This window comes from Pelobates fuscus, chromosome 4 (assembly GCF_036172605.1).
Source record: "Pelobates fuscus isolate aPelFus1 chromosome 4, aPelFus1.pri, whole genome shotgun sequence".
NCBI classification, from domain to species: domain Eukaryota; kingdom Metazoa; phylum Chordata; class Amphibia; order Anura; family Pelobatidae; genus Pelobates; species Pelobates fuscus.
The window spans coordinates 14,703,160-14,729,556 of record NC_086320.1 but is presented as its reverse complement, the minus strand read 5'-3'; the positions used below and the strand labels follow the sequence as shown (position 1 = coordinate 14,729,556).

Below are 26,397 nucleotides of genomic sequence, written 5' to 3'. Positions count from 1 at the left end.
CTGTAGTTGGTATACGATAGCAATCCTTAGGTTGCTGGTTCATTTCCGGCTCGAAGGACATGTGTTTTTTTTCTTGTTGCTGTTAATTGGTGCACTTTTCCCAAGTAGAATTCCTTAGGTTGTTTGTTCAGTTCTACTCTGAAGGATGCTTTCCCTCATTTTCTTTGCTTCTTTTTCTTCAGGGGAGAGGAGGTTCTGGCATAAAGACCTGGCATTGCTTGTTCTTGCTTTGGTTTTTTTCTTACAGTTGCCTTTTTGTTTTTTGCCTTCATCCGTCTTGTATTATGTTCTATATTCTACGGGTACACAGAGCTGATGTGACACACACGTGGGGGATTATCTCAAATGGTAGAGCGCTCGCTTAGCATGTGAGAGGTAGCGGGATCGATGCCCGCATCCTCCAATTAGTCTTTTTTTCAAAGCGTTTGCTTGAACTAGTTGCTATAGCAATTCTGGAAAAAAATCTAACATGAACAACAAGCTTACATCGATTGTCCATCTCCATCTCGTTATTTGCATACTTCCACATTTGACAAAAACAACATGCACGATTCAAGAGGAATTCTTAGACACAACTAAAAATTTAAAAAAGTTGAACTCAATGAGAAATTTTATTGGCCTTTGCTTGCCTTACCTTGGCAACCACAAAAACTGCATTCTAGCATTTTGCCTTTTCATGTTATTTTCTTTCTTTCCCCTTTGGTCGCTGGTTCAATTCCAACTCAAAGGACATGTTGTTTTTTTTTTGTTCTGGTGGCTTGGTAAATTCCCATATTTCACTCATCCCACTACTTCTTCTCCCATTTCCCTCAAATAGCGTTTCTTGGATTGCTGCTTCAGTTCTGCCCTGAAGGATTCTTTGCCTCATTTTCATTGTTTATTTTTCTTAAGGGGAGAGGAGGTCCTTGCGTAGAGATCTGGCATTGCTTGTTCCTGCTGTTAAATTTTTCTTTCAATTGCCTTTTGTTTTTTGGGTCTTCATCCACTCAGTATCATGCTCTATATTCTATCGGTACGCAAAGTTTAAGAGCTTGGCAGGCTTAAAATCTGCATTCTAGCGCTTTGACTTTTCAAGGCATTTCCTTTTTTTGTCTCTGGTTCTGCCTCTGGGGTCACAAGCTATACGGCATGGAAGCGGAAAAGTGGGGGATTAGCTCAAATGGTAGAGCGCTCGCTTTGCATGTGAGAGGTAGCGGGATCGATGCCCGCATTCTCCAGTGGCTTATTCTTCTTTTAAAGGAAGGGTGCTTAGTTTGAACTTTTTGTTGACCTGGATGTCATTGCCACAGCAGCATGTTGCAAACTGTTTAACTGCTTACCTGATTCTTCAAAAATTTCCTACTTTGACATTGAGTAAATTCACAAATTACCTTCGATAGCTCAGCTGGTAGAGCGGAGGACTGTAGTTGGTATACGGTGTAGGAAATTGGCATTCCGTGACATCTTTGTTTTTCACACCAGTTTCTGAAGAAATCGAATCAGAGTATCTTGCAGTTAAAACCGTTTATTTATTCCAATATACATTTCATCCGGAAAATAACAACAGTCTGTTTTTTAAATCATATGGACCAATAAACAATGTATATTCACTTCTAGATCTTATCCAAGCTTGATGGTAAAAGTATTGGTAAAAATTCTATCTGCAAAAGGTTTTTTATATGTTTAAATCCAGTTACATAGGGCGTATACACAAAGACATAAGGTTTGCCTTCTTTAAAATAATTGGTTATCTGAGAAAGAAAGGTGGTAACCCAAATCTCTGATTAAAGCCATACGTTATATTATTTTGGTAAATTACACACACAAAGACTTCTATATACATGATGTAATGAATAATTGCCTGTAGAAATGTGAGTCTTCAAAGGAATTCAGGCTTTCAAGGCTAGGTCAAAGGTTATTATCAACAGGGTCCACAAGTCTCCATCCATCATTCTTGACTAGAGCCATATGTGTATAAATTACAGTATGTTTGTAATATATATGCCTATGTATGACCCCTTAATGTCTGGATATGCTTAGAATAATAACTTATAATATTTCTACATTCCTACAACACATTGAGTACATTTAAAGTTCATAAAAATATTTTTCAAGATCCCCTTTGATGCTTTATGTAAATATAATGCATCATAATTTACTCCAATTCCTTGTAAGACTTTAATTTTGTGGTCAGAAATTTACATCTGTATTCAACATCCATCAGTTGAGATCGCATACGATTAATTATTTTAGACATATAACAACTAAATAAGAATAAAACCATAATGATAATTATCAATATTACCAAAGGATGAGTTAAGAAGTGTGTCATACCCATAACTAATCCTGTCTTTTGTCCCCCAAACCACCGTTGCCACCAGGATGTGGTTTCTTCAATATAGTCTTGTTTAATGCTTTTAATCATACCTTGCACTGTATGTATTTGTACTAAAGTGTTATGTACTCCAGTCGCAGCTTTATCAATAACTTGTATTAACTCTACATTGTTCTTTAACTGCTTATAGAAATCAGCTCCGTAACCTATGCTTACATTATACAAAGTACGTTGATCATACCTCATAATAGAATCAGTCCTTTTTAGTATGGGCGGTATTATATCATAATATTTACCCCTTATATCCTTGGTAGTTACTGACAAAGCAGGTCTATTTGTACAGTAACTTCCCGGTGCTAAGCTTACTGTCTCAGAACAATTTTTCTCATGTATTTCTGTTTTTCCTTCTATTTGATGCCAACATACCATGCCTTTATTGTATGTCCATGCAGGCTGAGTTGGTATTTTATTTAATTTCATTTGACATGTGTCATTATTTTCCCAGCACCATGATACCTCTTCTAGAACATTAACACCATAAGGACAGACATAATCACCATCATTTAGCAAACAATTTTCTATATTAAGCATGTACTCTACAGTTTTTACTCCCACTAGGATTTTATCATTTTGCTTATTATCCATTTTTATCCATTTGGAATTCACTATTTTACCCAAATCAATATATTTAAATCTGTTGTAATTAAATCCTCTAGTAGGGAGAAAAATAGCAAAAGCACAATTTTCTATTGTGTCTTCCAGACATCCTAACCATTGTGTATGCCAAAAAGCTCTGTAGTAAAAACTTAATTTAGGCACTTCAAGTGGGACTTCACAAGGCCATTGATGGTTAAAAAGAGCTTGCAAGAATATTTTTGCATTTGTATTGATGTCCATTTGTAAAGCTATACATCCTAAGGCTAAAGAGGTATCCGTTGCAATCTTTTCCATTCCTACACTGATATTATACTTCTTATTAATGAGATTCTTAATAATGGAAATATCTGTTCTGTAGTTGTTGACAACTGTTTGCATCTGTATCTTAGATAATAACAATGAAGCATCCTGCGATTTGCTACCTGCAGCTGCTAGTGTACTCATTCTAGCTGCTAACGATTCTATATTTACTCCATTTAACATACTTGCTCCTACACCTAAACCACCTAATACTGTGTTATACCACTCACGTTTTCTTCGTGTATTCACTGGTCTCGAGAAAGTGGTGTCTTGTTTTAACCAATAATAGAAATCTTGTTGTATTCCTACTGTATATTCCTGACATTGTGGGAATGTACGTGTAATGTCCCATTCTGACATGTTCAATGAATATGTGTATATACTAAATGAAGCCCCAAATAATACTTTGTGGTCATCATCTTTGTATATTCTAATGGGATCTTTCCCTTCCTGTTCTACAATATTACAATCATCTGTTATTCTTTGTTCTGGAGCCCAATTATCATGAAATGTCATGATCGTGAATGCATATGACAGCGAAACAGTGTGTCCATTCCTATTTATTGTATGTCTCATAACAAAAATAGGTGTCCATAACCATGTAGGTTTTCTAGATTTTGGATGCCAAGGCCACATTGTGATTTGGCCTGCACATTTAGCTGGGTTTTGATAAGTAAATGAGCTGTCTTGTGTTTGTTCGAGTACTTTTACTTTAGCATTTGTGTAAGGATTAACAAGTGTATCTATTAAGTACATGTAGCAATTTAACCCATCATCATTAATACTTCTCACATTAAACATAGTAAGGGTAAGGGTGTTGTCTATACCAGTAGGTACCACACACCTACTCTCAGTATTATTTTGCCTTATATATGTCCGATCCTTGGTAATATTAATGATTAAATCAATTCGTCCGTCAACTGATAGATATGTCATACATGGTTCCTGGTTATCATGAAACATGAGCATACCAGATATTGCATCCTCAGATGTGTCTGCATTAATGCATCCACAATAATCAACATCAGGAGTCTTACAATATCTCACTTTACAATCATATGGAAATGCTGTACATTTAGTAAAGGTATCTCTGCTTCCACAATCTAGAGTACCTGTATCTTGGGCATTGATTGTACCTAACATCATCATGATCAATAACAGTATTACATTTACAAGAAACCCCAATCGGTTTGATTTAGTCCATGAAGTAATGTCTTCTCCAATCGCATCAATGAGAGCAGTCTTTTTGTCCATAGTGTCTTTTAAAAGTCCACACAGTTTGTCCTTTTTAAAATTAAACAGTCTTTGTCCATGAACAAACATTATTGGTTCTGTAATGAAAAACAGATGGCAGTTTACTATTCTTATACATTTGTGAGTTTACATTGATCAATATGCACAAGAATGGCTTTATTACATTTCCTACCAACTTTTGCTCTTTGAACCTGTAACACAGTTTGTCCTAATTTCTTTAGAATAACATAAGGACCTTCCCAACCTGCTTTCCAGGGACCTGGTGTTCTAAATGATTTTACCATCACCTTGTATCCTGGTTTAAATTTATCTGCATAATTCCCCTGAGTTACATCTTTAACCCATTGTTTGCCAGAAGGGGCCATATTCAAAGCAGCAAACTTCAACACTGACTGCAGCTGTTCTTGTAATACTTTCAACCATTCAGCATGTTCTGCAGCAACTTTGAAAGTACTTGGAACAAAAGGTTCATTGGGGAAAGTAATTGGCATGGTTCTGCCTGTCATTAACTCATGAGGTGACACTTGCGTTTTAGAGTTTGGAGTTGCACGAATAGACATTAAAACTCCTGGTAAGTGTGTTACCCAACTACTCCCTTTATCCTCAAGCATTTTTTTCAATCTAGATTTCAATGTCCTATTCATTCTTTCCACTATGCCAGCCGACTGTGGATGACATGGGACATGAAATCTTTGTTGGATCCCCAACAATCTACACGTTTCTTTAAGTACTTCTCCAATGAAGTGTGGACCATTGTCAGATTCAATGATTCTGGGAAAACCCCATACAGAAAATACATATTTCCACAGCGCTTTACTTGTTGATAACGCCGTACAATTGGTAAGTGCTATACAATCTACCCATTTGGAGAATATATCAACAATTACCAATCCGTACTTTAGACCTCCTGGAGCTATAGGTAATGGTCCAATAAAATCAATTTGTATAGAGTCCCATGGTCCTTTTGCCAAAGGCACTCTCTGCAATTTTGGTTTCTGACCTTTAGGTCTGGGATTAAATTGAGCACATATGAGACATTCCTGCACTATATTTATACACCATTGTTTCAAATTAGGATGATAAAATTTATTTTGCAGGACCTTAAACAGTTTTTCTGTACCCAAATGCCCCAGTGTAGGATGATTGAATACAATCAACTCCTGCAATAAATCACTCGGTACAAATGGTACAAAAGTTTGTGTTTCCTCATGTTTAACCCCGTACAAGCCAGTTTCAGTATCTAAATCCATTGTTTCTCTACTGAAAGCTACATCTTTACTCTGATTTTCTTTCAGATCTTGTAAGGGATCTGATATTGGTCTTTTACTCACAGTTGCAATCATTATATTTTCTGAATATTGCAACTTTCCTATTAAAGCAGCTTCCTTTGCTCCCTGATCTACAAGTCTGTTTCCTTCTGCCATTTCATCCCCATTTTTCCTGTTTTGATGTGCTTGAACTTTCAAAACAGCACAAGTTAAACCTTTTTTTTCTGCATAGTCAAACAGTTCTGCCAGAATACCTGCATGTTTTAAAGCTTTGTCTTGAGAATCTACCATCCCCCGTTTTCTCCATATTGGGAGGTGAAGTGTTAAAGCTTTAACTACATAGCTGCTGTCACTGATTATATTCACTGGGTCATATACTGTTATTTCAAGAGCTTTCCTTACAGCCTCTAACTCAGCTCTCTGAGCAGACATATGGCCTGGCAATTTAAATCTTTGCATTTCTTTTGTTTGATCGTCATATATGGCATAACCTGTGTGATGTGATCCATCAGCATAAAATCTCGTACCATCCACATACAAACAAGGAGCCCCTTGTATTGCTTGTTTCTCAAAAGGAGATTTGGATTCAATTTCCAATTCCTTCTGACAATCATGTGGCGTTCCATGTATTTCTATCAATTCAGGAATAACATATCTTTTACTGCTTTCTACTCTGAGTGGTTTATCTTGTAACTTCAATATCCAATGAGCTACTCTCTGGCTATGTACTCCTAAATCTGGACAATTTTGTAACAGTTTTAAAGGCGTATGGGGGGTTTGTATAATTATTTGTCCAAATCCTACAATGTGTTGTGTTGCTTCTAAAGCCCAACATACAGCCATGAGCTGTTTTACACAGGAAAACATTCCCCTTTCCACTGGAGACATGATTTTAGAAAAATATCCCAGTATTCGTAAGGAGCCATGTTGCCTTTGCATCAAAACTGCTATTAATGAAGAGACACCTGCGTAACATTGAACAATATATGGTACTGTTTCAATGGTAGCAGCTAGCACAGGCGCTTGTGTAAGAGCATCTTTTAACAGGTTCCAACTCTTTTCAGCTTCCTCTGTCCAGAGTAGCTTATCTGTATTGGCACTATCTTTTAGCATATTGTACAAGGGTTTTGCTATCCCTGCCATATCATAGATGAATTCTCTGCTAAAATTTACCAAACCTAAAAATTTCCTTAGGTCAGACACTGTCATTGGCCTTGGCAATTGCTGTAACGCTTTAACCCTTGCTGTTCGTGGGGTTTTACCTTCTGGATCTATATTTACTCCTAGGAAAGCCACACTTTCTTTCAAGATCTGCACTTTGAATGTGTTCAGTTTTAACCCATTATCTGCCAGTGCTTGACAGATATCACACAGTATCTTCTCATGCTCTTTCCTTGTAACTGTTTGAACCAACAAATCATCAACATATTGCAAAATCTTGCTCCCATACCCCAGGGGTTCCAATACTTGAGCCAATGCTTTATGAAAATAAGCTGGCGAGGAGTGGAAGCCCTGTGGCAGCACCTGGAACAGATATTGATGATTTTTAAAGGTAAAAGCAAAACGATACTGACTATCTGGGTGTACTGGTATTGAGAAAAACCCATTGGCTATATCCAGGACAGAAAAATACTTAGCATTGCCGTCTACTTGTGCCATGATATCTGGTGAGGAGGCCACTATATGGGCGGCTGGTGGGGTATACTTATTCACCACTCGCATGTCCACAATTAACCGATAAGAGCCATCTGGCTTGATTATTGGCCAAATGGGGGAATTACATTTGGAATTACCCACTCTCAGCACTCCTTGAGATACCAATGCCTCTATCACCTGACTCACACCTTCTTCTGATTCTTTTGGAATTTTATATTGTTTTACTGCAGGGGGGTCTGGACCTTCAATGACAACTTGTAAATTCATTCTCCCACAATCTTGTTTAGACTTAGACCACACTGTGGGGTATTTTTCTTTAAGATAGGTTACAAACTCATCATCTTGTTGTATAGAAGGTGGCACTTCACTCTGTTTTACAGCCATGACATGACTATACCATCCTAAATCATTAGGTTTAACAACTCCACCTGATTTGCTCTCACCTGGAGCTTGCCACAAAACCAAATTCAATAAATCCACATACAACTTTTTTCCATTGATAACATCCATTCCCATAATAGTACAGTGGGAGGAGAGGTCGACCCATAAGTCACAATTTATTTTACCTCCTTCAAATTCAATGTCATTATCAGTGGATAGAATTGCATGTGAATGAGCTCCATTAAAACTTAGAAGGGAAATTGTTGGTGCTTCAATTTTTAAAGGCAAGCTTTTGTTGGTTAGAGACACTGCAGCTCCTGTGTCTACTAAAAACTCTGTTATATTCCCCTCTAGTGTTCCATAAATATATGGCCGTCCATCTTCACCCAGAGTAATATCAGTAAGATAGACCAGAGAACAACTAGGGGTTACACATCCCTATTTATAGGTGTGGTAAGCAGAATTCACTTCTGGACTTGTAACTGCTTCCACCTTCAGTTCAATGGCATTCAACATTCGTCTACACTCTTCATATGGATTTGCTATATGAGGGGGTTTTGAAGATGTATTTTCGGGTTCTACAGCTGCCACTCTCAGTTGATTCTTATAGCCTGGCACAATGCCATTTTCTCTACCTTTCACTGGGTAAGATTTTTCTTCATTTTTAGGACAATATCTCCTAACATGACCTTCTTGGTTACATTTATAGCATACCATAGGATTACTCTGATTAACCCTATAGTATCTATCATGGGATGGGGCCGAATAATTTCTAGTACCTTGGTAATTTTGTGGTTTACTCATAGACCTCCCTCTAAAATTACCATTCCTATTATCATTTTCATATCTTCCTCTACCTTCTTCACGAGACACATAGTTAATAGGGGCCAGACCTGCTGAAGTATCCCTAGAGAAGAGTGTGTCTGTGAAAGCAAAAATCTTAGCTGTTTCTGTGTTTTTCTTTTGCAACAATTGCAAAGATTTCATTATTTCAGTAGCAGCAAAATCAACTGTGGGTGAATCAAAAGCTCTTAATTTTATCTCATTTGGCAACCCTGCTATTCTAGAGACAAATTCAGTAACACTCTGCTTATGTTGTTCTTTAGACATAGCAGACGGTTCTGTATCAGTAATTAAATTCCATGCCTTATTCCACAAATTAGCACAAACACGTATATCGTCATTTTTCTCCATTTTAAATGAATCAAGAGTAGAAAATTGAAAATTCTCCACACCAGTTGCACACTGTACCACCATTAGCAATCTTTGTGTATTATTTGGAAACAATTCTTCCAATTCAACTCGGGGCTTTTCACTTGACTTCCCTTCCAACATATCAATGAGTTTAACTTTAACCCATTCACTTAATGAGGTTGGCAGCCAGATCAAAAGACCTCTTGTGGCTACCACATCATCAAATTGTCTTTTATTCATTTCACCTTCAAAAACACTCATATTGTAAAAAGGTCCTCTCTTCTCATCATATTTAGGCAAATCCTTAATCAATTTAGCTAATTTGAGAATATCCAACTGACCCTTTCCTTGTACATTTCCCAATTTATTTTCTATTTCACTTCTCGCCTGCCCGTTTTCACAACTTAACCTTTGAGCTATTTCATTTTCACTTTCCTCTTTCAAAGTAAAATCCAAATCTTTCTGATTTGTAGCTTTCCACAAAATATCTGTAGCATTCCCCAGATTAGTAATTTGTCTCTGCAATTTGTCAAAATTAGTAACATTTATGTCTAACTCTTTAGACATGTGAGACAGGGTTTTGTGAGTTCTATCTAACAGATCAGTCTGATTCCTAAGCATCTCTTTCATTATAGTAATATCTTCACTTACTTCATCCTCACTAAATCTTTTCAACAATCGACGAGAATCTTCTATTTGAGTTTTTGCTTCAGTTAACGTGGAGTCTAAGTCACTATCAAAAGAAAGCCTTGGGGGCAATCTCCCTTCTGTTAACAGCTTTTGAGGAGATTTCACAGTTTTGCTGGGGGGGCTAGGGAAATAACTAGTCCTTGTGACAACACATACATTTTTCAGTTGTTTTAACAAAACATCTCTTTTTTGTTTTGATATACTACACACATAACAATTACTGGTCTTTTTAAGTTGACACCATTCATTCATTGCATCATTAGTTTCCAAAAAGCTCTTTGCCAGTAATGCAACTTTTTGACTTTCCTTCTTAAATACATTGCTGTGCTCAATCTCACTTAATCCGTCTAACAATTTCAATAAACAATCATCCCAAATATTTTCAGGATTAACCCCTTTTACAGAAAGATCACTATTAGACTTGGCAGCAATCTTTTGCAACCACTCCAGAATTAACTTAAACAGTTAAAACTATTTGTTTAACAAAACAATATATATGTGAGAGCACTTTTTACATATGATTTAAAACAGACACATACCCATTAAGTATTTCGGCTCCACAGATATGGCCACTTTCTGATAGAAAAATACTTTCTGGAGTATGTAGTTATTTCTTGAGAATCCTCCGAAATGCAATCTTCGATCTGCAAGTCGTCACAAATTACTTAATAAAGTGTGGATAAAAAGGATCCAAATTGTCCATCTCAATTATTTATCTTCATATATATATACATATATATATATATATATATATATTTTTCTTTTCCTCCAGCGCTGGAAATACACATTAGCCGCGTTCGAACGTCTTCTCACCCTGCTTCACCTCTGTCTTCGCATCAGATCTGGGATGTTAAAAAAAAAGTCTTTGGGATGCCCTCCTGCTGTTTCAATCACTTGTATTTCTTCCTGTTTCAAACCGGGTAGTACAGCTTTTTCTTCAAGTTACAATTTCAGCTTTTCTTCAGTGATTTTCTTATCTTCTTGTCTTCTTGTAGCTTGTAGCAGAACACCTAAATATTAAGTCAGTAATAATTCAGACTTAAATCAAAGTTGTTGTTGTTGGTGCCCGCATTCTCCACCATTAAATGTAGGAAATTGGCATTCCGTGAGATCTTTGTTTTTCACACCAGTTTCTGAAGAAATCGAATCAGAGTATCTTGCAGTTAAAACCGTATATTTATTCCAATATACATTTCATCCGGAAAATAACAACAGTCTGTTTTTAAAATCATATGGACCAATAAACAATGTATATTCACTTCTAGATCTTATCCAAGCTTGATGGTAAAAGTATTGGTAAAAATTCTATCTGCAAAAGGTTTTTTATATGTTTAAATCCAGTTACATAGGGCGTATACACAAAGACATAAGGTTTGCCTTCTTTAAAATAATTGGTTATCTGAGAAAGAAAGGTGGTAACCCAAATCTCTGATTAAAGCCATACGTTATATTATTTTGGTAAATTACACACACAAAGACTTCTATATACATGATGTAATGAATAATTGCCTGTAGAAATGTGAGTCTTCAAAGGAATTCAGGCTTTCAAGGCTAGGTCAAAGGTTATTATCAACAGGGTCCACAAGTCTCCATCCATCATTCTTGACTAGAGCCATATGTGTATAAATTACAGTATGTTTGTAATATATATGCCTATGTATGACCCCTTAATGTCTGGATATGCTTAGAATAATAACTTATAATATTTCTACATTCCTACAAAACATTGAGTACATTTAAAGTTCATAAAAATATTTTTCATACGGTAGCAATCCTTAGGTCGCTGGTTCAATTCTGGCTCGAAAGACATGTGTTTTTTTTTCTTGTAGAGCGGAGGACTGTAGTTGGTATACGATAGCAATCCTTAGGTTGCTGGTTCATTTCCGGCTCGAAGGACATGTGTTTTTTTTTCTTGTAGAGCGGAGTACTGTAGTTGGTATACGATAGCAATCCTTAGGTTGCTGGTTCATTTCCGGCTCGAAGGACATGTGTTTTTTTTCTTGTTGCTGTTAATTGGTGCACTTTTCCCAAGTAGAATTCCTTAGGTTGTTTGTTCAGTTCTACTCTGAAGGATGCTTTCCCTCATTTTCTTTGCTTCTTTTTCTTCAGGGGAGAGGAGGTTCTGGCATAAAGACCTGGCATTGCTTGTTCTTGCTTTGGTTTTTTTCTTACAGTTGCCTTTTTGGTTTTTGCCTTCATCCGTCTTGTATTATGTTGTATATTCTACCGGTACACAGAGCTGATGTGACACACATGTGGGGGATTATCTCAAATGGTAGAGCGCTCGCTTAGCATGTGAGAGGTAGTGGGATCGATGCCCGCATCCTCCAATTAGTCTTTTTTTCAAAGCGTTTGCTTGAACTAGTTGCAATAGCAATGCTGGAAAAAAATCTAACATGAACAACAAGCTTACATCGATTGTCCATCTCCATCTCGTTATTTGCATACTTCCACATTTGACAAACAACATGCACGATTCAAGAGGAATTCTTAGACACAACTAGAAATGTAAAAAAGTTGAACTCAATGAGAAATTTTATTGGCCTTTGCTTGCCTTACCTTGGCAACCACAAAAACTGCATTCTAGCATTTTGCCTTTTCATGTTATTTTCTTTCTTTCCCCTTTGGTCGCTGGTTCAATTCTAACTCAAAGGACATGTTGTTTTTTTTTGTTCAGGTGGCTTGGTAAATTCCCATATTTCACTCATCCCACTACTTCTTCTCCCATTTCCCTCAAATAGCGTTTCTTGGATTGCTGCTTCAGTTCTGCCCTGAAGGATTCTTTGCCTCATTTTCATTGTTTATTTTTCTTAAGGGGAGAGGAGGTCCTTGCGTAGAGATCTGGCATTGCTTGTTCCTGCTGTTACATTTTTCTTTCAATTGCCTTTTGTTTTTTGGGTCTTCATCCACTCAGTATCATGCTCTATATTCTATCGGTACGCAAAGTTTAAGAGCTTGGCAGGCTTAAAATCTGCATTCTAGCGCTTTGACTTTTCAAGGCATTTCCTTTTTTTGTCTCTGGTTCTGCCTCTGGGGTCACAAGCTATACGGCATGGAAGCAGAAAAGTGGGGGATTAGCTCAAATGGTAGAGCGCTCGCTTTGCATGTGAGAGGTAGCGGGATCGATGCCCGCATTCTCCAGTGGCTGATTCTTCTTTTAAAGGAAGGGTGCTTAGTTTGAACTTTTTGTTGACCTGGATGTCATTGCCACAGCAGCATGTTGCAAACTGTTTAACTGCTTACCTGATTCTTCAAAAATTTCCTACTTTGACATTGAGTAAATTCACAAATTACCTTCGATAGCTCAGCTGGTAGAGCGGAGGACTGTAGTTGGTATACGGTAGCAATCTTTAGGTCGCTGGTTCAATTCTGGCTCGAAAGACATGTGTTTTTTTTTCTTGTAGAGCGGAGGACTGTAGTTGGTATACGATAGCAATCCTTAGGTTGCTGGTTCATTTCCGGCTCGAAGGACATGTGTTTTTTTTCTTGTTGCTGTTAATTGGTGCACTTTTCCCAAGTAGAATTCCTTAGGTTGCTTGTTCAGTTCTACTCTGAAGGATGCTTTCCCTCATTTTCTTTGCTTCTTTTTCTTCAGGGGAGAGGAGGTTCTGGCATAAAGACCTGGCATTGCTTGTTCTTGCTTTGGCTATTTTCTTACAGTTGCCTTTTTGGTTTTTGCCTTCATCCGTCTTGTATTATGTTCTATATTCTACCGGTACACAGAGCTGATGTGACACACATGTGGGGGATTAGCTCAAATGGTAGAGCGCTCGCTTAGCATGTGAGAGGTAGCGGGATCGATGCCCGCATCCTCCAATTAGTCTTTTTTTCAAAGCGTTTGCTTGAACTAGTTGCTATAGCAATGCTGGAAAAAAATCTAACATTAACAACAAGCTTGCATCGATTGTCCATCTCTATCTTGTTATTTGCATACTTCCACATTTGACAAAAACAACATGCACGATTCAAGAGGAATTCTTAGACACAACTAGAAATGTAAAAAAGTTGAACTCAATGAGAAATTTTATTGGCCTTTGCTTGCCTTACCTTGGCAACCACAAAAACTGCATTCTAGCACTTTGCCTTTTCATGGTATTTTCTTTCTTTCCCCTTTGGTTGCTGGTTCAATTCCAACTCAAAGGACATGTTGTTTTTTTTGTTCTGGTGGCTTGGTAAATTCCCATATTTCACTCATCCCACTACTTCTTCTCCCATTTCCCTCAAATAGCGTTTCTCGGATTGCTGCTTCAGTTCTGCCCTGAAGGATTCTTTGCCTCATTTTCATTGTTTATTTTTCTTAAGGGGAGAGGAGGTCCTTGCGTAGAGATCTGGCATTGCTTGTTCCTGCTGTTACATTTTTCTTTCAATTGCCTTTTGTTTTTTTGGTCTTCATCCACTCAGTATCATGCTCTATATTCTATCGGTACGCAAAGTTTAAGAGCTTGGCAGGCTTAAAATCTTCATTCTAGCGCTTTGAATTTTCAAGTCATTTCCTTTTTTTGTCTCTGGTTCTACCTCTGGGGTCACAAGCTATACGGCATGAGAGCGGAAAAGTGGGGGATTAGCTCAAATGGTAGAGCACTCGCTTTGCATGTGAGAGGTAGCGGGATCGATGCCCGCATTCTCCAGTGGCTGATTCTTCTTTTAAAGGAAGGGTGCTTAGTTTGAACTTTTTGTTGACCTGGATGTCATTGCCACAGCAGCATGTTGCAAACTGTTTAACTGCTTACCTGATTCTTCAAAAATTTCCTACTTTGACATTGAGTAAATTCACAAATTACCTTCGATAGCTCAGCTGGTAGAGCGGAGGACTGTAGTTGGTATACGGTAGCAATCCTTAGGTCGCTGGTTAAATTTTGGCCCGAAGGACATGTGCTTTTTTTTCTTGTAGAGCGGAGGACTGTAGTTGGTATACGATAGCAATCCTTAGGTTGCTGGTTCATTTCCGGCTCGAAGGACATGTGTTTTTTTTCTTGTTGCTGTTAATTGGTGCACTTTTCCCAAGTAGAATTCCTTAGGTTGTTTGTTTAGTTCTACTCTGAAGGATGCTTTCCCTCATTTTCTTTGCTTCTTTTTCTTCAGGGGAGAGGAGGTTCTGGCATAAAGACCTGGCATTGCTTGTTCTTGCTTTGGTTTTTTTCTTACAGTTGCCTTTTTGGTTTTTGCCTTCATCCGTCTTGTATTATGTTCTATATTCTACCGGTACACAGAGCTGATGTGACACACATGTGGGGGATTAGCTCAAATGGTAGAGCGCTCGCTTAGCATGTGAGAGGTAGCGGTATCGATGCCCGCATCCTCCAATTAGTCTTTTTTTCAAAGCGTTTGCTTGAACTAGTTGCTATAGCAATGCTGGAAAAAAAATCTAACATGAACAACAAGCTTGCATCGATTGTCCATCTCTATCTCGTTATTTGCATACTTCCACATTTGACAAAAACAACATGCACGATTCAAGAGGAATTCTTAGACACAACTAGAAATGTAAAAAAGTTGAACTCAATGAGAAATTTTATTGGCCTTTGCTTGCCTTACCTTGGCAACCACAAAAACTGCATTATAGCACTTTGCCTTTTCATGGAATTTTCTTTCTTTCCCCTTTGGTCGCTGGTTCAATTCCAACTCAAAGGACATGTTGTTTTTTTTGTTCTGGTGGCTTGGTAAATTCCCATATTTCACTCATCCCACTACTTCTTCTCCCATTTCCCTCAAATAGCGTTTCTCGCATTGCTGCTTCAGTTCTGCCCTGAAGGATTCTTTGCCTCATTTTCATTGTTTATTTTTCTTAAGGGGAGAGGAGGTCCTTGCGTAGAGATCTGGCATTGCTTGTTCCTGCTGTTACATTTTTCTTTCAATTGCCTTTTGTTTTTTTGGTCTTCATCCACTCAGTATCATGGTCTATATTCTATCGGTACGCAAAGTTTAAGAGCTTGGCAGGCTTAAAATCTGCATTCTAGCGCTTTGACTTTTCAAGGCATTTCCTTTTTTTGTCTCTGGTTCTGCCTCTGGGGTCACAAGTTATACGGAATAAGAGCGGAAAAGTGGGGGATTAGCTCAAATGGTAGAGCGCTTGCTTTGCATGTGAGAGGTAGCGGGATCGATGCCCGCATTCTCCAGTGGCTGATTCTTCTTTTAAAGGAAGGGTGCTTAGTTTGAACTTTTTGTTGACCTGGATGTCATTGCCACAGCAGCATGTTGCAAACTGTTTAACTGCTTACCTGATTCTTCAAAAATTTCCTACTTTGACATTGAGGAAGTTCACAAATTACCTTCGATAGCTCAGCTGGTAGAGCGGAGGACTGTAGTTGGGATATGGTAGCAATCCTTAGGTCGCTGGTTCAATTCTGGCTCGAAGGACGTGTGTTGTTTTTTCTTGTAGAGCGGAGGACTGTAGTTGGTATACGATAGCAATCCTTAGGTTGCTGGTTCATTTCCGGCTCGAAGGACATGTGTTTTTTTTCTTGTTGCTGTTAATTGGTGCACTTTTCTCAAGTAGAATTCCTTAGGTTGCTTGTTCAGTTCTACTCTGAAGGATGCTTTCCCTCATTTTCTTTGCTTCTTTTTCTTCAGGGGAGAGGAGGTTCTGGCATAAAGACCTGGCATTGCTTGTTCTTGCTTTGTTTTTTTTCTTACAGTTGCCTTTTTGGTTTTTGCCTTCATCCGTCTTGTATTATGTTCTATATTCTACCGGTACACAGAGCTGATGTGACACACATGTGGGGGATTAGCTCAAATGGTAGAGCGCTCGCTTAGCATGTGAGAGGTAGCGGGATCAATTAGTCTTATTTTCAAAGCGTTTGCTTGAACTAGTTGCTATAGCAATGCTGGAAAAAAATCTGACATGAACAACAAGCTTACATCGATTGTCCATCTCCATCTCGTTATTTGCATACTTCCACATTTGACAAAAACAACATGCACGATTCAAGAGGAATTCTTAGACACAACTAGAAATGTAAAAAAGTTGAACTCAATGAGAAATTTTATTGGCCTTTGCTTGCCTTACCTTGGCAACCAAAAACTGCATTCTAGCACTTTGCCTTTTCATGGTATTTTCTTTCTTTCCCCTTTGGTCGCTGGTTCAATTCCAACTCAAAGGACATGTTGTTTTTTTTTGTTCTGGTGGCTTGGTAAATTCCCATATTTCACTCATCCCACTACTTCTTCTCCCATTTCCCTCAAATAGCGTTTCTCGGATTGCTGCTTCAGTTCTGCCCTGAAGGATTCTTTGCCTCATTTTCATTGTTTATTTTTCTTAAGGGGAGAGGAGGTCCTTGCGTAGAGATCTGGCATTGCTTGTTCCTGCTGTTACATTTTTCTTTCAATTGCCTTTTGTTTTTTTTGGGTCTTCATCCACTCAGTATCATGCTCTCTATTCTATCGGTACGCAAAGTTTAAGAGCTTGGCAGGCTTAAAATCTGCATTCTAGCGCTTTGACTTTTCAAGGCATTTCCTTTTTTTGCACTTTTCCCAAGTAGAATTCCTTAGGTTGCTTGTTCAGTTCTACTCTGAAGGATGCTTTCCCTCATTTTCTTTGCTTCTTTTTCTTCAGGGGAGAGGAGGTTCTGGCATAAAGACCTGGCATTGCTTGTTCTTGCTTTGGTTTTTTTCTTACAGTTGCCTTTTTGTTTTTTGCCTTCATCCGTCTTGTATTATGTTCTATATTCTACCGGTACACAGAGCTGATGTGACACACACGTTGGGGATTAGCTCAAATGGTAGAGCGCTCGCTTAGCATGTGAGAGGTAGCGGGATCGATGCCCGCATCCTCCAATTAGTCTTTTTTTCAAAGCGTTTGCTTGAACTAGTTGCTATAGCAATCCTGGAAAAAAATCTAACATGAACATCAAGCTTACATCGATTGTCCATCTCCATCTCGTTATTTGCATACTTCCACATTTGACAAAAACAACATGCACGATTCAAGAGGAATTCTTAGACACAACTAGAAATGTAAAAAGTTGAACTCAATGAGAAATTTTATTGGCCTTTGCTTGCCTTACCTTGGCAACCACAAAAACTGCATTCTAGCACTTTGCCTTTTCATGGCATTTTCTTTCTTTCCCCTTTGGTCGCTGGTTCAATTCCAACTCAAAGGACATGTTGTTATTTTTTTTGTTCTGGTGGCTTGGTAAATTCCCATATTTCACTCATCCCACTACTTCTTCTCCCATTTCCCTCAAATAGCGTTTCTTGGATTGCTGCTTCAGTTCTGCCCTGAAGGATTCTTTGCCGGATTTTCATTGTTTATTTTTCTTAAGGGGAGAGGAGGTCCTTGCGTAGAGATCTGGCATTGCTTGTTCCTGCTGTTACATTTTTCTTTCAATTGCCTTTTGTTTTTTTGGTCTTCATCCACTCAGTATCATGCTCTATATTCTATCGGTACGCAAAGTTTAAGAGCTTGGCAGGCTTAAAATCTGCATTCTAGCGCTTTGACTTTTCAAGGCATTTCTTTTTTTTTGTCTCTGGTTCTGCCTCTGGGGTCACAAGCTATACGGCATGAGAGCGGAAAAGTGGGGGATTAGCTCAAATGGTAGAGCGCTCGCTTTGCATGTGAGAGGTAGCGGGATCGATGCCCGCATTCTCCAGTGGCTGATTCTTCTTTTAAAGGAAGGGTGCTTAATTTGAACTTTTTGTTGACCTGGATGTCATTGCCACAGCATCATGTTGCAAACTGTTTAACTGCTTACCTGATTCTTCAAAAATGTCCTACTTTGACATTGAGCTTATTCACATATTACCTTCGATAGCTCAGCTGGTAGAGCGGAGGACTGTAGTTGATATACAGTAGCAATCCTTAGGTCGCTGGTTCAATTCCGGCTCGAAGGACATTTGCTTTTTTTTCTTGTAGAGCGGAGGACTGTAGTTGGTATACGGTAGCAATCCTTATGTCGCTGGTTCAATTCTGGCTCGAAGGACATGTGCTTTTTTTTCTTGTAGAGCGGAGGACTGTAGTTGGTATACGATAGCAATCCTTAGGTTGCTGGTTCATTTCCGGCTCGAAGGACATGTGTTTTTTTCTTGTTGCTGTTAATTGGTGCACTTTTCCCAAGTAGAATTCCTTAGGTTGTTTGTTCAGTTCTACTCTGAAGGATGCTTTCCCTCATTTTCTTTGCTTCTTTTTCTTCAGGGGAGAGGAGGTCCTGGCATAAAGACCTGGCATTGCTTGTTCTTGCTTTGGCTATTTTCTAACAGTTGCCTTTTTGGTCTTTGCCTTCATCCGTCTTGTATTATGTTCTATATTCTACCGGTACACAGAGCTGATATGACACACATGTGGGGGATTAGCTCAAATGGTAGAGCGCTCGCTTAGCATGTGAGAGGTAGCGGGATCAATGCCCGCATCCTCAAATTAGTCTTTTTTTCAAAGCGTTTGCTTGAACTAGTTGCTATAGCAATGCTGGAAAAAAATCCAACATGAACAACAAGCTTACATCGATTGTCCATCTCCATCTCGTTATTTGCATACTTCCACATTTGACAAACAACATGCACGATTCAAGAGGAATTCTTAGACACAACTAGAAATGTAAAAAAGTTGAACTCAATGAGAAATTTTATTGGCCTTTGCTTGCCTTACCTTGGCAACCACAAAAACTGCATTCTAGCATTTTGCCTTTTCATGTTATTTTCTTTCTTTCCCCTTTGGTCGCTGGTTCAATTCTAACTCAAAGGACATGTTGTTTTTTTTTGTTCAGGTGGCTTGGTAAATTCCCATATTTCACTCATCCCACTACTTCTTCTCCCATTTCCCTCAAATAGCGTTTCTTGGATTGCTGCTTCAGTTCTGCCCTGAAGGATTCTTTGCCTCATTTTCATTGTTTATTTTTCTTAAGGGGAGAGGAGGTCCTTGCGTAGAGATCTGGCATTGCTTGTTCCTGCTGTTACATTTTTCTTTCAATTGCCTTTTGTTTTTTGGGTCTTCATCCACTCAGTATCATGCTCTATATTCTATCGGTACGCAAAGTTTAAGAGCTTGGCAGGCTTAAAATCTGCATTCTAGCGCTTTGACTTTTCAAGGCATTTCCTTTTTTTGTCTCTGGTTCTGCCTCTGGGGTCACAAGCTATACGGCATGGAAGCAGAAAAGTGGGGGATTAGCTCAAATGGTAGAGCGCTCGCTTTGCATGTGAGAGGTAGCGGGATCGATGCCCGCATTCTCCAGTGGCTGATTCTTCTTTTAAAGGAAGGGTGCTTAGTTTGAACTTTTTGTTGACCTGGATGTCATTGCCACAGCAGCATGTTGCAAACTGTTTAACTGCTTACCTGATTCTTCAAAAATTTCCTACTTTGACATTGAGTAAATTCACAAATTACCTTCGATAGCTCAGCTGGTAGAGCGGAGGACTGTAGTTGGTATACGGTAGCAATCTTTAGGTCGCTGGTTCAATTCTGGCTCGAAAGACATGTGTTTTTTTTTCTTGTAGAGCGGAGGACTGTAGTTGGTATACGATAGCAATCCTTAGGTTGCTGGTTCATTTCCGGCTCGAAGGACATGTGTTTTTTTTCTTGTTGCTGTTAATTGGTGCACTTTTCCCAAGTAGAATTCCTTAGGTTGCTTGTTCAGTTCTACTCTGAAGGATGCTTTCCCTCATTTTCTTTGCTTCTTTTTCTTCAGGGGAGAGGAGGTTCTGGCATAAAGACCTGGCATTGCTTGTTCTTGCTTTGGCTATTTTCTTACAGTTGCCTTTTTGGTTTTTGCCTTCATCCGTCTTGTATTATGTTCTATATTCTACCGGTACACAGAGCTGATGTGACACACATGTGGGGGATTAGCTCAAATGGTAGAGCGCTCGCTTAGCATGTGAGAGGTAGCGGGATCGATGCCCGCATCCTCCAATTAGTCTTTTTTTCAAAGCGTTTGCTTGAACTAGTTGCTATAGCAATGCTGGAAAAAAATCTAACATTAACAACAAGCTTGCATCGATTGTCCATCTCTATCTTGTTATTTGCATACTTCCACATTTGACAAAAACAACATGCACGATTCAAGAGGAATTCTTAGACACAACTAGAAATGTAAAAAAGTTGAACTCAATGAGAAATTTTATTGGCCTTTGCTTGCCTTACCTTGGCAACCACAAAAACTGCATTCTAGCACTTTGCCTTTTCATGGTATTTTCTTTCTTTCCCCTTTGGTTGCTGGTTCAATTCCAACTCAAAGGACATGTTGTTTTTTTTGTTCTGGTGGCTTGGTAAATTCCCATATTTCACTCATCCCACTACTTCTTCTCCCATTTCCCTCAAATAGCGTTTCTCGGATTGCTGCTTCAGTTCTGCCCTGAAGGATTCTTTGCCTCATTTTCATTGTTTATTTTTCTTAAGGGGAGAGGAGGTCCTTGCGTAGAGATCTGGCATTGCTTGTTCCTGCTGTTACATTTTTCTTTCAATTGCCTTTTGTTTTTTTGGTCTTCATCCACTCAGTATCATGCTCTATATTCTATCGGTACGCAAAGTTTAAGAGCTTGGCAGGCTTAAAATCTTCATTCTAGCGCTTTGAATTTTCAAGTCATTTCCTTTTTTTGTCTCTGGTTCTACCTCTGGGGTCACAAGCTATACGGCATGAGAGCGGAAAAGTGGGGGATTAGCTCAAATGGTAGAGCACTTGCTTTGCATGTGAGAGGTAGCGGGATCGATGCCCGCATTCTCCAGTGGCTGATTCTTCTTTTAAAGGAAGGGTGCTTAGTTTGAACTTTTTGTTGACCTGGATGTCATTGCCGCAGCAGCATGTTGCAAACTGTTTAACTGCTTACCTGATTCTTCAAAAATTTCCTACTTTGACATTGAGTAAATTCACAAATTACCTTCGATAGCTCAGCTGGTAGAGCGGAGGACTGTAGTTGGTATACGGTAGCAATCCTTAGGTCGCTGGTTAAATTTTGGCCCGAAGGACATGTGCTTTTTTTTCTTGTAGAGCGGAGGACTGTAGTTGGTATACGATAGCAATCCTTAGGTTGCTGGTTCATTTCCGGCTCGAAGGACATGTGTTTTTTTTCTTGTTGCTGTTAATTGGTGCACTTTTCCCAAGTAGAATTCCTTAGGTTGTTTGTTTAGTTCTACTCTGAAGGATGCTTTCCCTCATTTTCTTTGCTTCTTTTTCTTCAGGGGAGAGGAGGTTCTGGCATAAAGACCTGGCATTGCTTGTTCTTGCTTTGGTTTTTTTCTTACAGTTGCCTTTTTGGTTTTTGCCTTCATCCGTCTTGTATTATGTTCTATATTCTACCGGTACACAGAGCTGATGTGACACACATGTGGGGGATTAGCTCAAATGGTAGAGCGCTCGCTTAGCATGTGAGAGGTAGCGGTATCGATGCCCGCATCCTCCAATTAGTCTTTTTTTCAAAGCGTTTGCTTGAACTAGTTGCTATAGCAATGCTGGAAAAAAAATCTAACATGAACAACAAGCTTGCATCGATTGTCCATCTCTATCTCGTTATTTGCATACTTCCACATTTGACAAAAACAACATGCACGATTCAAGAGGAATTCTTAGACACAACTAGAAATGTAAAAAAGTTGAACTCAATGAGAAATTTTATTGGCCTTTGCTTGCCTTACCTTGGCAACCACAAAAACTGCATTATAGCACTTTGCCTTTTCATGGAATTTTCTTTCTTTCCCCTTTGGTCGCTGGTTCAATTCCAACTCAAAGGACATGTTGTTTTTTTTGTTCTGGTGGCTTGGTAAATTCCCATATTTCACTCATCCCACTACTTCTTCTCCCATTTCCCTCAAATAGCGTTTCTCGCATTGCTGCTTCAGTTCTGTCCTGAAGGATTCTTTGCCTCATTTTCATTGTTTATTTTTCTTAAGGGGAGAGGAGGTCCTTGCGTAGAGATCTGGCATTGCTTGTTCCTGCTGTTACATTTTTCTTTCAATTGCCTTTTGTTTTTTTGGTCTTCATCCACTCAGTATCATGGTCTATATTCTATCGGTACGCAAAGTTTAAGAGCTTGGCAGGCTTAAAATCTGCATTCTAGCGCTTTGACTTTTCAAGGCATTTCCTTTTTTTGTCTCTGGTTCTGCCTCTGGGGTCACAAGTTATACGGAATAAGAGCGGAAAAGTGGGGGATTAGCTCAAATGGTAGAGCGCTTGCTTTGCATGTGAGAGGTAGCGGGATCGATGCCCGCATTCTCCAGTGGCTGATTCTTCTTTTAAAGGAAGGGTGCTTAGTTTGAACTTTTTGTTGACCTGGATGTCATTGCCACAGCAGCATGTTGCAAACTGTTTAACTGCTTACCTGATTCTTCAAAAATTTCCTACTTTGACATTGAGGAAGTTCACAAATTACCTTCGATAGCTCAGCTGGTAGAGCGGAGGACTGTAGTTGGGATATGGTAGCAATCCTTAGGTCGCTGGTTCAATTCTGGCTCGAAGGACGTGTGTTGTTTTTTCTTGTAGAGCGGAGGACTGTAGTTGGTATACGATAGCAATCCTTAGGTTGCTGGTTCATTTCCGGCTCGAAGGACATGTGTTTTTTTTCTTGTTGCTGTTAATTGGTGCACTTTTCTCAAGTAGAATTCCTTAGGTTGCTTGTTCAGTTCTACTCTGAAGGATGCTTTCCCTCATTTTCTTTGCTTCTTTTTCTTCAGGGGAGAGGAGGTTCTGGCATAAAGACCTGGCATTGCTTGTTCTTGCTTTGTTTTTTTTCTTACAGTTGCCTTTTTGGTTTTTGCCTTCATCCGTCTTGTATTATGTTCTATATTCTACCGGTACACAGAGCTGATGTGACACACATGTGGGGGATTAGCTCAAATGGTAGAGCGCTCGCTTAGCATGTGAGAGGTAGCGGGATCAATTAGTCTTATTTTCAAAGCGTTTGCTTGAACTAGTTGCTATAGCAATGCTGGAAAAAAATCTGACATGAACAACAAGCTTACATCGATTGTCCATCTCCATCTCGTTATTTGCATACTTCCACATTTGACAAAAACAACATGCACGATTCAAGAGGAATTCTTAGACACAACTAGAAATGTAAAAAAGTTGAACTCAATGAGAAATTTTATTGGCCTTTGCTTGCCTTACCTTGGCAACCAAAAACTGCATTCTAGCACTTTGCCTTTTCATGGTATTTTCTTTCTTTCCCCTTTGGTCGCTGGTTCAATTCCAACTCAAAGGACATGTTGTTTTTTTTTGTTCTGGTGGCTTGGTAAATTCCCATATTTCACTCATCCCACTACTTCTTCTCCCATTTCCCTCAAATAGCGTTTCTCGGATTGCTGCTTCAGTTCTGCCCTGAAGGATTCTTTGCCTCATTTTCATTGTTTATTTTTCTTAAGGGGAGAGGAGGTCCTTGCGTAGAGATCTGGCATTGCTTGTTCCTGCTGTTACATTTTTCTTTCAATTGCCTTTTGTTTTTTTTGGGTCTTCATCCACTCAGTATCATGCTCTCTATTCTATTGGTACGCAAAGTTTAAGAGCTTGGCAGGCTTAAAATCTGCATTCTAGCGCTTTGACTTTTCAAGGCATTTCCTTTTTTTGCACTTTTCCCAAGTAGAATTCCTTAGGTTGCTTGTTCAGTTCTACTCTGAAGGATGCTTTCCCTCATTTTCTTTGCTTCTTTTTCTTCAGGGGAGAGGAGGTTCTGGCATAAAGACCTGGCATTGCTTGTTCTTGCTTTGGTTTTTTTCTTACAGTTGCCTTTTTGTTTTTTGCCTTCATCCGTCTTGTATTATGTTCTATATTCTACCGGTACACAGAGCTGATGTGACACACACGTTGGGGATTAGCTCAAATGGTAGAGCGCTCGCTTAGCATGTGAGAGGTAGCGGGATCGATGCCCGCATCCTCCAATTAGTCTTTTTTTCAAAGCGTTTGCTTGAACTAGTTGCTATAGCAATCCTGGAAAAAAATCTAACATGAACATCAAGCTTACATCGATTGTCCATCTCCATCTCGTTATTTGCATACTTCCACATTTGACAAAAACAACATGCACGATTCAAGAGGAATTCTTAGACACAACTAGAAATGTAAAAAGTTGAACTCAATGAGAAATTTTATTGGCCTTTGCTTGCCTTACCTTGGCAACCACAAAAACTGCATTCTAGCACTTTGCCTTTTCATGGCATTTTCTTTCTTTCCCCTTTGGTCGCTGGTTCAATTCCAACTCAAAGGACATGTTGTTATTTTTTTTGTTCTGGTGGCTTGGTAAATTCCCATATTTCACTCATCCCACTACTTCTTCTCCCATTTCCCTCAAATAGCGTTTCTTGGATTGCTGCTTCAGTTCTGCCCTGAAGGATTCTTTGCCGGATTTTCATTGTTTATTTTTCTTAAGGGGAGAGGAGGTCCTTGCGTAGAGATCTGGCATTGCTTGTTCCTGCTGTTACATTTTTCTTTCAATTGCCTTTTGTTTTTTTGGTCTTCATCCACTCAGTATCATGCTCTATATTCTATCGGTACGCAAAGTTTAAGAGCTTGGCAGGCTTAAAATCTGCATTCTAGCGCTTTGACTTTTCAAGGCATTTCTTTTTTTTTGTCTCTGGTTCTGCCTCTGGGGTCACAAGCTATACGGCATGAGAGCGGAAAAGTGGGGGATTAGCTCAAATGGTAGAGCGCTCGCTTTGCATGTGAGAGGTAGCGGGATCGATGCCCGCATTCTCCAGTGGCTGATTCTTCTTTTAAAGGAAGGGTGCTTAATTTGAACTTTTTGTTGACCTGGATGTCATTGCCACAGCATCATGTTGCAAATTGTTTAACTGCTTACCTGATTCTTCAAAAATGTCCTACTTTGACATTGAGCTTATTCACATATTACCTTCGATAGCTCAGCTGGTAGAGCGGAGGACTGTAGTTGATATACAGTAGCAATCCTTAGGTCGCTGGTTCAATTCCGGCTCGAAGGACATTTGCTTTTTTTTCTTGTAGAGCGGAGGACTGTAGTTGGTATACGGTAGCAATCCTTATGTCGCTGGTTCAATTCTGGCTCGAAGGACATGTGCTTTTTTTTCTTGTAGAGCGGAGGACTGTAGTTGGTATACGATAGCAATCCTTAGGTTGCTGGTTCATTTCCGGCTCGAAGGACATGTGTTTTTTTCTTGTTGCTGTTAATTGGTGCACTTTTCCCAAGTAGAATTCCTTAGGTTGTTTGTTCAGTTCTACTCTGAAGGATGCTTTCCCTCATTTTCTTTGCTTCTTTTTCTTCAGGGGAGAGGAGGTCCTGGCATAAAGACCTGGCATTGCTTGTTCTTGCTTTGGCTATTTTCTAACAGTTGCCTTTTTGGTCTTTGCCTTCATCCGTCTTGTATTATGTTCTATATTCTACCGGTACACAGAGCTGATATGACACACATGTGGGGGATTAGCTCAAATGGTAGAGCGCTCGCTTAGCATGTGAGAGGTAGCGGGATCAATGCCCGCATCCTCAAATTAGTCTTTTTTTCAAAGCGTTTGCTTGAACTAGTTGCTATAGCAATGCTGGAAAAAAATCCAACATGAACAACAAGCTTACATCGATTGTCCATCTCCATCTCGTTATTTGCATACTTCCACATTTGACAAAAACAACATGCACGATTCAAGAGTAGTGATGTCGCGAACACAAAATTTTCCGGGCGAACCGTCATTGACTTCAATGGGCAGGCGAATTTTAAAACCCACAGGGACTGTTTCTGGCCACAAAAGTGATGGAAAAGTTGTTTGAAGGGGACTAACACCTTGACTGTGGCATGCCGGAGGG

At 39.2% G+C, this 26,397-nt stretch overlaps 4 non-coding genes across 4 annotated transcripts; all 4 read left to right on the top strand.

The window, feature by feature from the left end:
- Positions 1–13,457: 13,457 nt before the first annotated feature.
- Positions 13,458–13,530, top strand: TRNAA-AGC (transfer RNA alanine (anticodon AGC)). Its single transcript has one exon. It is a non-coding gene; the product is annotated as a tRNA-Ala (tRNA).
- Positions 13,531–18,454: 4,924 nt separating this feature from the next.
- Positions 18,455–18,543, top strand: TRNAY-GUA (transfer RNA tyrosine (anticodon GUA)). The gene is given in 2 exon segments: positions 18,455–18,491; positions 18,508–18,543. It is a non-coding gene; the product is annotated as a tRNA-Tyr (tRNA).
- A 1,935-nt stretch (positions 18,544–20,478) lies between these two features.
- Positions 20,479–20,551, top strand: TRNAA-AGC (transfer RNA alanine (anticodon AGC)). The gene has a single exon. It is a non-coding gene; the product is annotated as a tRNA-Ala (tRNA).
- Positions 20,552–25,475: 4,924 nt separating this feature from the next.
- On the top strand, positions 25,476–25,564 carry TRNAY-GUA (transfer RNA tyrosine (anticodon GUA)). Its single transcript is given in 2 exon segments — positions 25,476–25,512; positions 25,529–25,564. It is a non-coding gene; the product is annotated as a tRNA-Tyr (tRNA).
- The last annotated feature ends 833 nt before the right edge of the window (positions 25,565–26,397 follow it).